The 14,223-nt window shown below is 34.0% G+C and overlaps 1 long non-coding RNA gene across 1 annotated transcript; it reads right to left on the reverse strand.

Annotated features, from left to right (window-relative positions):
- Window positions 1-521: 521 nt before the first annotated feature.
- Window positions 522-2,599, reverse strand: LOC140603495 (uncharacterized). The gene is made up of 3 exons (XR_012006485.1): window positions 2,486-2,599; window positions 1,251-1,420; window positions 522-849 (listed from the first exon to the last, which is right to left on the reverse strand). It is a non-coding gene; the product is annotated as an uncharacterized lncRNA (long non-coding RNA).
- Window positions 2,600-14,223: the final 11,624 nt, after the last annotated feature.

Here is a 14,223-nt window from a genome sequence, read left to right on the forward strand (position 1 = left end):
GGCAATGCACATTATAGTACATTCTTTAAGAACTCCGCAAGAAGTTAAAATGCAGTTGTAAAAGTACAGCCCGACACAATGGTCCTCTGTTAGTCATTTGCAATGGTTCTTGCATATAAAAATAGTTGGGTTTTAGGTCACCTACAGATAAGGAATTTCTGGGTCTTCAGAAGAAAAGACTGATCATTTTTACATTCTATTCCAGAGTAACTCCTTACAAAGACATTTTCAAATGCATGTTCAACTTTTTTATATATTTAAATTCAACAAATGGAAAAATATTTTCCATCTTCAAAAATGGCACTTGCCTCTTAAATTCATAGATTTTGTATTTTCACTTCAACAGCAGTTAAAAATAATGCTTGCAAATAGGAATCTCATTATTCCTCAGTAACATAAAATGAGAATATAAAGCCATTTAAATTTTTATCTTACTCTACAAAGTTGTGAGGGCTTATTAACAATTAAATGACTCCCAGATACATAACTAAAATTGTAATAATAATCAATACTTAGGCAGGTAATGATGGGGACCGTCATGCTATCCACTTTGAGTCTTCAACTGAGGCACAAATGTCTACTTCAGATGTGCTGCTTTTAATTTCTCTCTTGGCCAACAAGATCTTAGCTTCAGGAGTTTCCACTTGTACTTTTCTACAGTATAGATCTTCTTAGATAGGTTGGATCACAAGTTTCAGGATTCTGAAAGCTTTATTGTATATATTTAACCCCATTTTACCCTTCAGGATCAGGTAAGGAATAAAACTGTGTCCTTAGACCCCTTTGAACCACTCTGAGACAGACCTCATCCAGGACTTTACTTCCGGACTCCACATGTTCCCATTATTGCTGTGTAGGAAAAAGATGACAGTATTTTGAGAATTGTTACTGTGCATACATGTTTGACTTTGCAAAGTCCTTCCTCAGGGATCCCAAACTTCCCTTCCAGCAATGAATTAAATCTGAGAAGTGACTCAGATATGAAAATTTATGCCATCACCACAGAGCTTTGGAGGTCAGTAGCCTAAGCCACTATTGTGGTTTTGCGGCAGACTTTGTTAGTTACATCCACCTTGCCCCTGGAGGTGAAGAGATACCAACCTTGCATACAGAGGTTAGTCACCCTTGACTCAGTAATGACAGTGACCATATAACCAGCATTTTCCTTTCGGTTTATTGAAGGGAACCTCTTGTAGAACATGGTTGGTGAGTTCTCTACTGATGAAACAAATCCATCCCAGTGAGCCCACCTCTCTGAGTCTTTTGAATGCTTCCTCATTCTGCCAAGGCAATTCTTTAAAACTTCATTTGCCGTAGGTCATCATTTTTACTAAATTTCACATAGACATCCCAGTAGTACATACTTAGTAGTAGTGCATCGGCTCTAAACATCCTTGCCAGGACATAAATCCTGACTCACCTGTAAATAACAACATATTAGTGAAATCTCCCTTATCTAGCCTGATATTCGATAACATCACCACCAACCCTAATTGAGCAACCTCAAGATCCACTCAAGGATCTTTTCTTAAAGTTCCTGCCATACTTACCTCCATGAGTAATATTATTTTCTTCTCCCAAAGCAGAGAGAGTACTTCTATGATTAGTCTTTTTTCTTTGACTCTTTACTGCTTATTCACCTAGAAGCCATAAAAGGAAGTATGGCTATCCTTGAGAAGGTGTCCTTCTTAGGTAAGTTTCTACATAGTCTACAGGGTATAAATAGTGCTATTTCTTTTAGTAAAAAGGAGGCAGCCGGGATGCCTGAGTGGCTCAGCAGTTGAACGTCTGCCTTTAGCCCAGGGTGTGATCCACGGCCCTGGGATCGAGTCCCACATCAGGCTTCCTATGGGGAGACTGCGTCTCCCTCTGCCTGTGTCTCTGCCTTTCTCTGTGTGTCTTTTGTGAATAAATAAATAAAATATTAAAAAAAAAAAAAAAAGGGGAGGCAACTACTTCCAATAGCCCAGTAGGCTGAGGAGAATCTAAGCATTTAAAGTCTTCAAGTGCTTATACTCAAATGCTTCCCACCCAAGGTCTCAGGACCCTACATTTTTCCTGATGGTGCCCTGATTCTAGTCTCAGAGACATGCTTCAACTGTGAATTAAGCCTTTTCTTGATACCATCACAATCAGATCTTGAGTTTGATTTTCTGCCCAAACTGAGCTCCAGTTTTGGAAGTAAAGTTCTTTTTAAGTGCATCCATTGAGGCCTCTGGCTTTCTCATCATGCTTCTGAGTTGAAGATTGACTAACTTAATTCTGCCCGTTGCCTCTCATCAGCACATTTATGGTGCTGAACAGGATATAACCCTCCAATTCCTCAGACTTATTATTACTATTGCTACCCTATTTCTCAAATTCTGGACACATTAGGTTAGCCAGGGCATTTTGTATACATATCCCAAATTTCCGTATATGAGAGTCCTAGTAATTGTGATGTTAAAATATGCCAGTGCTGATACAGTCTCACCATCCCATTTACCAGCAGCATAATCATCCCTGCCATCTGGCCAGCCCGGAATCCAACTCAAAATTCTATCCCGAGAATTTGCTCTTAGGTCCAGTTCTGGTACCAAATCTTTTCTTGTTTTCCACAGAGTCAGATGTAGAGACAATGATTCATGTGCAATCCTTCAGGGAAATGGAGATTAATATACGAAAAAAGGAAGACAGATAAAACTGTATTATTAATCCAGTTACTGCAGTGGGCAACTAAAACTCAAAACTCAATCCTACAGGAAACTTTTGGGAATTGGTATAAAACCCGCAGCACTGGGACGGCTGAGTGGCTCAGTGGTTGAGCGTCCGCCTTTGGCCCAGGGCACGATCCCAGGTTAGGGATCAAGTCCTACAACGGGCTCCCTGTGAGTACCCTGCTTCTCCCTCTCCCTGTGACTCTGCCTCTCTCTGTCTTTTATGAATAAAATAAATAAAATCTTAAAAAAATCCCATAGCATTATTCTTCTTGAGGTTCAAGGAAACTATGCTATTAATGTATTAATTTTCATTATTGACGTTTTGAAGATAGCTCACAGGAGTTATTAATTCTGCAGCACTTCTCGTCTGCTTCATAAGTAGGAAGAAACACCTCCTAAAACCAAAAGCAAAACCAAAACAAAACAATTATCATTCGCAAAGATAGAAATAGTCACAGAGGTTGTCCAGAGCACACTACAACTGTAAGGCCACAAGTATAAGTGGCAGTGCTGACAATTTCTGGTATGTCCATATTTGACTTAGAAAACTCATTACAGATCCAAAAGTCTTTCCTTTTTCTAGATTTTTAGTTTTTGATCAATGTTATAAAGGAGATGGTTTTATGTTTTAAAGTATATTCCACGAATTCACATAATATCATTACTCATAAAGAAATTAGCTGTAATAATCCCAGAAAATATTAAAATTTGGTCAGTTATCTCCAAAATGTGTTTTGTATTTTGTATGTATAAATGAGGAAGTATTCGGGGCATCTGGGTGGCTCAGTCTGTTAAGGGTCTGACTCTAGCTCAGGTCATGATCCCAGGGCCCTGGGATTGAGCTCCTGATCAGGTTCCCTGTTTGTGCTCTCTTTTCCTCTGTGTCAAATAAATAAATAAAATCTTAAGAAAAATAAATCAGGATACATATTAAAAAACAATGGATTGGATTTACTTATTTTGTCTCTTCAGTATCTTTTAATCATGAACCTTTCTCTCTCTCTTCTTTTTTGTCATAACATTAATATTAACCTGTTCACATTTTGACCTTTAACTTGCTTCTGTAACCTCTACATTTCTGTAACCTCTATATTTTGTCCAAATTAGACATTAGATGTGGGCTTTATTGAATTTAGATGAAACATTTTGGCAAGAAGAGTAGTATGATGTTCTTTATTTCATACTATATAATGACAGAGGCCTATTAATTTAAATGATATTTCAATACTTTGCAATAAAAATAAAAAAAAACATTTAGAAAGTGTTTTAATATCCAGTAAAAATCAAGTACCAAATCATCTCATTACAGAAATGATATGTATCATTTGCTTTTCTCATATATATTTACCAAATTTTCTTTTCAATATCTTCCAGAGTTTTTGTGTTTAGAAAATTCTGCCCACTCATGAATGAATCCTCATCTATAGTTCTTTCTAACATTTTTAATACAAAATACACTTTCAATACTATTTTAAACCAACATTGTTTTTATTTTTCCATTATGAAAATTACTTCAAATTAAACAACTTGTACCCCCAGGATTGTTGAATATCACTATAATTTGTTTCAAAGTATGAAAACTTACTCCTTTACAGTTATATAACACTAGCTTCAATTTTTTAAGAATTTTCTGTATTTTCTAAGAGACTTAGCCACAGCTAACTTCAGGGTCCTTGACCACCTAATATTAGAAGAAGCAATTCTCTGACACTGGTTTTGTCTCTTTTGAATAGGCCTGGGTTTATCTCATTTTCTCCCTAACACCAGATCAGTTATTAGTCTCTTCCTGTTATCTGGCCTACTTAACCTGGGGCAATCCTCAAATTACAGTAAGGCCTTTAGCTGAGCTATGTTAATATGTACTCTAAGACATTATTTATCCTTTGACTTTTTTTCCTTCCTTCAAACAAAACAGTACAGACATGGAAAAACAATTCAAGATAATTCCTCTTGGTCTGATCTGTGCTATTTTCCTTCCAAAGCTCATACCTAAATTCTTTCCAATGGTCCTGCTCTTTTTCTTCTGATTTTCTTACCTCTCTTCTTTCTCTCTCCTTCTCCACATGAATGGCTTCACACCCTAAATTATAAAATTTTCTATCTCATGTATTCATAATTTAAAACTTTTCACTTCAATTTTTTTAAAAAAACAACTTACCCCTAGAATAAAATATGCTTGCACTGATATAAATATATTATTGCCCTGTTTTCCAAATTATTTCAAATTTTATGTTATATACATTTTTGTATAATTTGCATTTAGCCATTAAATGGTCTTTATTTATTTCTTTTTAAAAGATTTTATTTTTAAATTTTTTATGAGAGACAGACAGAAAGTGTCAGAGTAAGAAGCAGCTTCCCAGAGAGGCACAGAGCCTGATGCAGGACTCGATCCCAGGACCCTGGGATCATGACCTGAACTGGAGGCAGGTTCTTAACTGACTAAGCCACCCAGACACTCCTAAATGGCCTCTATTTAAATACATTTTACAAAATAGTTCATTATCATGAACTGATATGAAAAAAGAAACTTTACTTTTGCATCCACTTAAAATATGTTTATAATGAAAACTTGTTCTATTTTAAATATTATAGTTCATAAAGAGCTGTAGTTATAATGTCTCTTTCCTCATTAAAAATGAGATAAAACAAGAGTATTTAGTTAACAATTTCTTAAGCTCTAAATGAGAAAACCCTATTCTAATGCAATATTGCTGGTTGGCACAGTATTTCTTTGGTGACCGACAGCTACAAATCGTATTACTCTGTAAAACTTATTACTTTGAAATGTTTCTCTAGACATTTTATGTTAATCCCATTATAATGGGACTACAATCAAGCAATTGCAATGGTAGTAATTTTCACTGCTTTTATAGAAATTGTAGATAGATTGGACTGAATCCAAAACCTACTCCAAATAAAACAGCTATCAACTAAATTCTTGATAACAATAAATGCTAAACTATCTTCCGTAAAAGGCTAACATAACAAAATTATACATGCTCTCCTTAGAAATTATGGATTCTTAAAACTTCCAATTTTTGTTGTAGGATATTTTATGCAGAAATTTAATTTTAAGATTGGAAGGATAAAGTCCAAATTGTTTTAAGTTTTCGTACTGATCTAATCTTCACAGAGCTGTACACATTCTGTATTTAATAAAGTCTCTATAGTAAGTTTATCCTTGATAAAGTATAGATTAATCATGTAGATTAAAATGAGAATTAGATCATTTCTATAAAATTGCTTTTAAGTATCGATTTTAATTCTATGTGTGCCATATTAAATTGACTAATCCGAAAAATAAACTTGATTAAAATGTACTTTATTAAGTACATGAAGTGCTAATGTTTATCATGTATGTGCATTCACTTCTTTTTAGAGAAAGAGAGAGGTCGGGGAGGGGCCAGGGAGAGGAACAGAGAGAATTTTAAGCAGGTTGCATGCCCAGTATGGAGCCCAAGGCAAGGCTTGATCTCACAATCTTGAGATCATGACCTGAACTGAAATCAAGAGTCAGACACAAGGGATTGGCCACCCAGGTGTTCCCACTTCTTTAATAATTTAGCAATTATGTACAGAAGACTGACTATGTGTTAAGTATTGCACTAGTACCAAGGTTGAAATGACCTCCAAGCCATATAAGTACATTTTTTGAACATATTATAATCTAAAATGTCTGCCAAACAAAAGTATTACTATAATAATGATAATAGTAACAACAATAGATATTTACTGAGTGCATTCTATTCAGGCATCATACTGTGTTAAGAGTTTTATATATTTTATCCTATTTTATCTTCTTGACATTAAGGGAATGGTATATAATTTTATTTCCATTTTATAGATAATAGATCTGAAATTTATTGAGATCAACTAATTTGCAGAATATTATAAGCTACTGCATGAAAAAGGTAAGATTCAAATAAGACTCTGATTGACTCTACGACCAGAACTTTTAACTATGCGATCACTGATTCCACATGAAGACTATATTAAAAAGTCAACTCTTTCATAATTTAAAAATTATGAAAAGTATTTTCAATTAAGTAAAAACATATAATTTCACACATTTTAAAATTATTAATATTCCTTAAAATATAAGCTTATGCCTGCAAAACTTTAGTCCTCCTAGAACACATTGTATGCCAGTGACCTTGAGTAATCATTCTAGAAAGCAATACGTTAGTATGTGTTGAGGGTCATGAAGAGTTTTTACATGTATGACACACATATTTTCACTTCTAGAAAACACTCTAAGAAAACAATTCAAAGGAATGGTCAAAGAGGTCAAAGAGTGTATGTATTAAAACAGTTTAGCATATTTTTAAAATGAAAAATTGGTCTAAATACTCATTAGTATGTGAATCGTTACTAATTTTGGTTAATCTGTCCAGAAATAGATATCGCATGAAATATTTTTAAATGATAATTATAAGAATAAGTATATTTAACATCTCAATATTATGCCATAAATATAACTAAGCATAATAAAAATTATAACTTCCAGAATTCCAACTATTTATAGTTGATGAATATTTAGAGACAATGACTAAAAACGTGTATAAAAGTAAAAATATTTTATTTGTTGGGTCAGAAGAAGGATAATGAGCAAATTTTTCCTTCATTTTTGTTTCAAATAAATAAACATTGTCTTAAAATTATTTTTAAAAGCTAAGTTTTCAGGGATGCCTGGGTGGCACAGTGGTTGAACATCAGCCTTCAGCTCAGGTTGTGATCCCAGGGTCTCAAAATTGAATCCTGCATCGAGCTCCCTGCATGGAGCCTGCTTCTCCCTCTACCTGTGTGTGTGTGTGTGTGTGTGTGTGTGTGTGTGTCTCATGAATAAATAAACAAAATCTTAAAAAAAATCTTAAATTTTTAAAGGATGTTTTTTATTTAAAGGCCAAAAGAAAGTCTTGATATACTTATTTTAAAATATGAAGTATTATATATTTTCAACATAATAATCTCCAAAGAAATTTCTTATTTAAGTATTCCTAATATTATATACATAATTACGTTATATATAATGATATACAATTAAGTTCATAATAGCAATAATATAATTTCTTTGTAAAGCAACAGTTCAAATAAGATTTAATATTTTTCTTTTTATTTGTAAGTTACTTGAATAACTCAACTGACTTGGTATTTTTTCTTCCTGTTTGAACAAACATGATAACTTCTGAGTTTAAGCAAAAATATCAACTTACACAAAAATTGGTCGATTTTATTTTTTATTCATATTAAAATGGCTCCATATATTTATGGAAAAATGAAATGAACAATATCAAGACAAAATTCAAGATGATTTTTTCCTCCCTGTAAGAGGGCATATTGAACTGTCTCTTCCAACAAAGGTGGACGTTTTGACAACACTAAAGAGGAAAAAAAAAGCTTAACTAGTAAATAAAACCAAAATCTTTGAGTTTTGTTTTTGATCTTTTTACCAGTCAAAAACTTCTGCAGCTTACCAGGTTGACTTTTATGGCTAGAATCAGAACTGCTTTCTGAACTTATTATCTTAAGATACATATATATATATATTATGTACATATATATACATTATTAATGTATATAAAGTATATAATGTACATTATTAATATAATATATTAATTTTCTTATTAATTTCAGCACAACATTTCTTTGGAAGTCAAAGCCTAAACAAAATGAATACACCTCAAAAATAACAAGAAAATGTGAAAGAAAATTAAAGCAGTACTCACTTATTCTATAATATTCTATAATAATCTCTGATTTCCCAGTTTGAGAAGAAATATACATAATTTCTTAGACCCATCTTTTGGTCTCAAATAACAAATCACTGCCTTTTAAAAATTTTGACTTATTTCTTTTTACTGGTCATAACTCCTGTTCCAATGTCCATTATTATGGAACATACCACTTCCAACTTAGTGGTGAACAGCAACAACCATTTATATGGGGCCTTTTGGAAGTGCTTTAGTTATAAGGATGGTAACTCCATAAATAGGATTTATTTAAATAGGACAGGCTCCAGAGAATTCTGAAGCTAATTCTACTGTGTGAAGAAGATACAAGAAAAAGTCTGACCCAGGAGAGAGCTCTCACCTGACACTCTCATCTCTGACGTCCAACCTCCAGAACTGTGAGAAATAAATTTCTGTTGTTTAAAAACTATCTAGTCTGTGGGCAGCCTGGGTGGCTCAGTGGTTTAGCGCTGCCTTCAGTCCAGTGTGTGATCCTGGAGATCTGGGATCGAGTCCCACGTCTGGCTCCCTGCATGGAGCCTGCTTCTCCCTCTGCCTGTGTCTCTGCCTCTCTCTCTGTGTGTCTCTCATGAATAAATAAAATCTTTAAACAAAAAAACAAAACTACCTAGTCTGTGGAATTTATTATAGAAGTCCAAATAGATTAAGACACTTTCCTTTAGCTCCCAAGTCTATTCAATCACTAAGTTCTATCAATTCTATTTCCTGCATGAATCAATCCAATTTAGGTAATTCTCAGTATTATTATCATGGAAGTTGTCATAATTTCTAGTTCTTTTCTGTTCTTGTGTATCTCCAATTCCTTCTTTACTCTGTAACTCAGTCTTCCTAATCTGTTTTTTTTTGGTTGTTTGTTTGTTTGTTTGTTTCTCTTAGTAAAAACCATTGTGTGATGCTAAGGAGCTTCAAATTAAGTCTCCTTGGTGTAACATCCAGGATGCCCTAAGATCTGCTCATATTTACCCTTCCAGTCTCAATTCCTACTACTGAGTTCTAATATGTTAAGCTCCTGCCATTTACTTGCCATTTCCCCAACTAGATCACAGTGTTAGGCTTTCAGAACTTTCAAAATGTAATTCTCCTAGTTGAAACACTCTCTAACGCTTTCTTCTTTTTCCTTAGCATATTTCTATTACTCAAGCAGGAAGAGACATGTGAGGAAATAACAAGAAGGTAATCATCTGTAAACCAGGAAGAGAATTCTCACCATAAACCAAATGCTGTTGGACCTTGATCTTGAACTTTCCAGGCTCTAGAAATACAATAAAATAAACCTGTTGTATAAGCCATATAGTCTGCGGCATTTTGCTATGGTAGCTGAAGCAGACTCATATGCTAATATTTACACGTGTAGAGAAGGAAAAGGCAGCCTGTCACACCATTTAGAAGGCAAATTACTACACTGGGACTCTGATGAATAGACTTTGAAAATTTCCACTCACTCCCATTGTGCACTATTGATTTAGCTTGTCTTCAATTTTGTTATTGAAAGTGTTTTTCTCATTATGCAGGTATATGAATAATTATATTTTTATAGAATATCATATTGGTTTGTTAGAATAGGACATTGACCTTTCTTTATAGTAGTTGCTAAGAAATTAAAGAATTCCCATTATTGTGCAAAAGCGTAAAGGCAGATGTGGTCATTAGTTAGTTCCTGAGATCTGCTTACTGGAAGATTCTAGGGCCAGCATTGTTTTTCAAGCCAATTGGCAGTATGTTTGATGAAGTGTTCTACCAATATATCAGAAAAATAAAATATGAGAGATTTAGACTATTGGATCATGTTCTGAGACCTATTCAAACAGTATAAGAATATGTAATAGTTATGGTCAGTGTCAATAATTAATACAGACATTCAAATAATTTTCAAATACAGCAGGAATGTTTTTTGTTTTCTTTTTTTTTTTTTTTTTTTACCTTGAGGGCTTCCCCTCCTATTTGTAAATACTTTTAAAATGTTAAATTAACATATTATTTATTTTTTCAAGTTGTCTTTCATTTTGTCCCAGCAGTGTTTTATAGTTTTCAGTTTGTAGCCCACTTTTTGTTAAATGAATTTTGTCTTATTTTTTAAATGCTATCATAAATTTTGCTGAATAAGACATAGCACCTGTATTAACTCTGGCCACCAAAAGGTTAGACTAGGTAGCTTGAAGGTGAACAGAACTAAGGAACTCCTAAAGCCTAAGTGTATAATAGAAGAGTTGTCTCATTTTGAGGTTAATATCATTAGCTTCCTAAAACTCTATTAAAATGCATTGAGAGATTGATTAGCTTAGAAGCAGTCTCCTTGGTTTGAATCCTGCAGAATAGAGGGATGTGTTCGGGTGATGAAAGAACCACAACTTACTACTGAACAATTACATATGACTATATACGATCCAAACACTCAGTAAGTTGTTCCCAAGGGGTCGACTAGCAAGGTGGGCTGCATAAAGCCTTCTATAACATTTGTTTACCCTGAGAAAGAGAATTGTCCTTCCACTCCTATATATGCCAAGTGGAACTCCCCAGATGAAACAATTGATGGATGGCTGGATTGGCTCTATGATGATTAGATGCCCATCCACTTAATGTGCACCTTCCCCAGGTCATGGCAAATGTGTGGTTAAGGAATCCTTTTTGCATGATCACCCCATATAAACTAGCTGCTTCAAAATCAAGCAATGATAATGGAATTCATTAGACTGGGTGTGTCAGCTTCCTTTTATGAGTCTTAGAGATGCTAAGAAAATTAGAAGGTATAGTCAAAGGTGGAGATCTTAAAATCTATTAAGAAATGGGATGAATTAAGCAGATGCTGATGGGGTCAAAACAAAACTCTATGCAGCGTGGTGGTATGAACTGATGGAAGGACTTAGTGGTAGCCCAATATTGAAGGCTCCAAAGAAACTCCTCTCTATTTACCCTAGTTTGAAGAAATTTAAGAGTTTAAAAGCCAAAAAAGGGTAATAAGAAGCCTGACCTTGAATTGTCAAATTGATATCTGGCAAATTAGTGATAATGAGGATTGCCAAAGGGTCCGAGGTCTCTCAAGGCCATATAGAAATGTAGAAATAAAATGGCCAAGAGGGAAGAAAGGAATTTCCAGGACTCCTTGACTTAGGAGCCCAATGCACCATTATTCTAAAAAATTTAATGAAGTCCTAATGGGGGCTATAATTAGATTGGGATGATGTGTGGATGTAATGGTTGATGAGATTAAGGTAGAAAAGTTTGGAAGAAAATTTTATGTAAAGCAGTCACAACTTTTTACATTAATTTACTATTGGGATGGATTGTCTGTCTAACTGGTGAACAATTCTCCTTTTAATATCATAAAACCAAAGTCATGTAAGTTTGCCCTCCATTCAGTACTAATTGGATATACTAAATGGCAATATAGAGATTTGTCGGGGCCCACATATGTTGTTAATTTGACACAATATCAGATACCAATCAGACAAAAAGAAATTGCTGCTTTAATTAGGGCCATGTTAGAAGTTAGAGTACTGGTACCAACAAATTTGCTGTACAGCAGTCCTGTGTACCCTATGAAAAAAGGCAGATGGCTTATGGAAACTAGTAGTATTATTGAGACTTGAGTAAAATAGTACCACCCATAGCATCAGCAGCCACTGATTTGTTTTCATTAGTGGGGAAAAACTATAATGCAAACTAAAGGAGACTGATACTTATGATTATTTATCTTACAAATGTTTTTTTTTCTTTTTTCTTGATCTTGAGCTTATAATAGCCAACTGCAGTTTGTCTTCAGGGAAGAAAGATTCCAGGTTACATTTGCTAAATGCCATAGAATTATTTGTATTTACCAGTTTGTTGTCAAAATTTGATTAGGAGGAATTTGTACTTCATACAGGAGTGTAATATTGATGATATCATGATAATATTAACAATTGAAAGGAAGCCAGTACTGAAGAACTCTGTGAACATACTAAAATCATTGAATTTGGCACTTAATATGGGTGAACTCCATGGGTATATGAATTATATCTCAGTAAAGACATTATATAAACAAAAGTAATACACTGGTGCATTGAAATTGATTTGGGGAATTTTTAATATTTCCAATTTATGTAAAAGACAAACATGTTGGATAAAATTTATATTTATTAAAATATGTTAATGAATTATATTTTCTGAAAAAGAAATCAGAAAAAGGAAAGATGATTGTGTATCAAGAACTGGATAAGAAGATCCATAGTGATGAAAACCTATCATCCAAATCAGGATAGTTTTGAATATTGTGAAGGTGTAATTTGTAATATGCTGATACAATAAGCATAAATTGGAATTCTCTTAGGCAAACAAAGAGCATCAGCATGTATAACTTAACCAAGCTTAAGTTACACATGCTAATGGGTATGGGCTTTCTACTAAATGTAATGAATATCCATAGGCTAAAATAATGGTAAAAAAATGACCTGATTTATATTTTAGAATCATTGAGATTACAAGAAATATAGTGAAGAATGGATTGGATTTGAGCAGTTGACAAAACTGGCCAATAGAGACATTTTAGGGGGATGAAGGAGTAATTCAGGCAAAAGAGAACAATTTTCTACAACAAAATGGTTTTAATGGGAGTGGATAAAAGTGGAGGAATTATAAGATAGAAGTAGATGTGTTCTATAATAATTGTTGATTAATGGTAAGGAGACCAACTGAGGAAAATTTTGATGACAAAGAGAAATAACAGTTGATGGAAATGTAAACAAGTAAAATTCTGAACATAGAGAATACAGAGCAAAAGAGCAATTTTATAGTTATGCTACAGTTATTACATTATTGTGGTAGCAAAAATTGGATAATCATTGAGACGACAAGAAATGTCAAAAGCCTCAGTGTGATGGTGTTTGACAAATCAAAATATATAGGTCATTTCCTAAAAGTAAAAAGTGGATAAGAGGTAGGTGGAGACTAGAGAAAGTTGAAGTTGTATTTGAAATGAATGATGAATGGTGATGGTTGAGTATAAATAGAAGGATAGAGATTTAGTACTTTTGGATAAAAATCTAGTAGTGTCTGGACTATAAATTTGGACAGGCAGTACATTTGCAGCTATGTGAATTATTTTTTTCACCAGTCCTGTGTCAGTTCAAATATAGAAAAAGAGAAGAAAATCCAGAAGTAAAATATAATATTTGTTGCAATACAATGACAACAGCTAAGGTTGAAATGATGAACTCTGGCCTAAGTCAAATGGGGACTCATTGAAGACATAGAAGAAATGACTGAGAGTGATGTGTCAAAAGGCTAGTGGGCTTAATCAAGTCAAAGCATACATCAAGTGAGAAGGTTTCAAGTGTGAAAAAAATTGTTTTGGGTATGGGATTATCAATTTTAATATCTATGAGGCTGATCAGTCATGGGCATTACATGATAAGTTGTGGTTTTAGAATTGGGTACCAAGAGCAGAATTTTGATCATAGTATGGTGTATTTGTTTCCTAGGGCTGTCATAACAAAATACCACAAACTGGCTTAAACAACAGAAGTATATTGTCACATAGTTCCGGAGGCTAGAAGTCTGAAACCACAGTGTTAGCAGGGTTGGTTTCTTTTGAGGGCTAGGAGGGAAAGGTCTGTTGCAGGCTTGTAGACGTCCATCTTCTCCCCATGTCTCTTCACATGATTTCCCCTCTATGTTACTTTATAAGAACACCAGCCATATTGGACTAGGGCCTGCCCTCATAAACTCATTCTTTTTTTTTTTTTTTAGAAAATAATCCAATTTATTCTCTCTAGGGAATGGGGCGACCCTCTCCT

Source organism: Canis lupus, chromosome 14, assembly GCF_048164855.1.
Source record: "Canis lupus baileyi chromosome 14, mCanLup2.hap1, whole genome shotgun sequence".
NCBI classification, from domain to species: domain Eukaryota; kingdom Metazoa; phylum Chordata; class Mammalia; order Carnivora; family Canidae; genus Canis; species Canis lupus.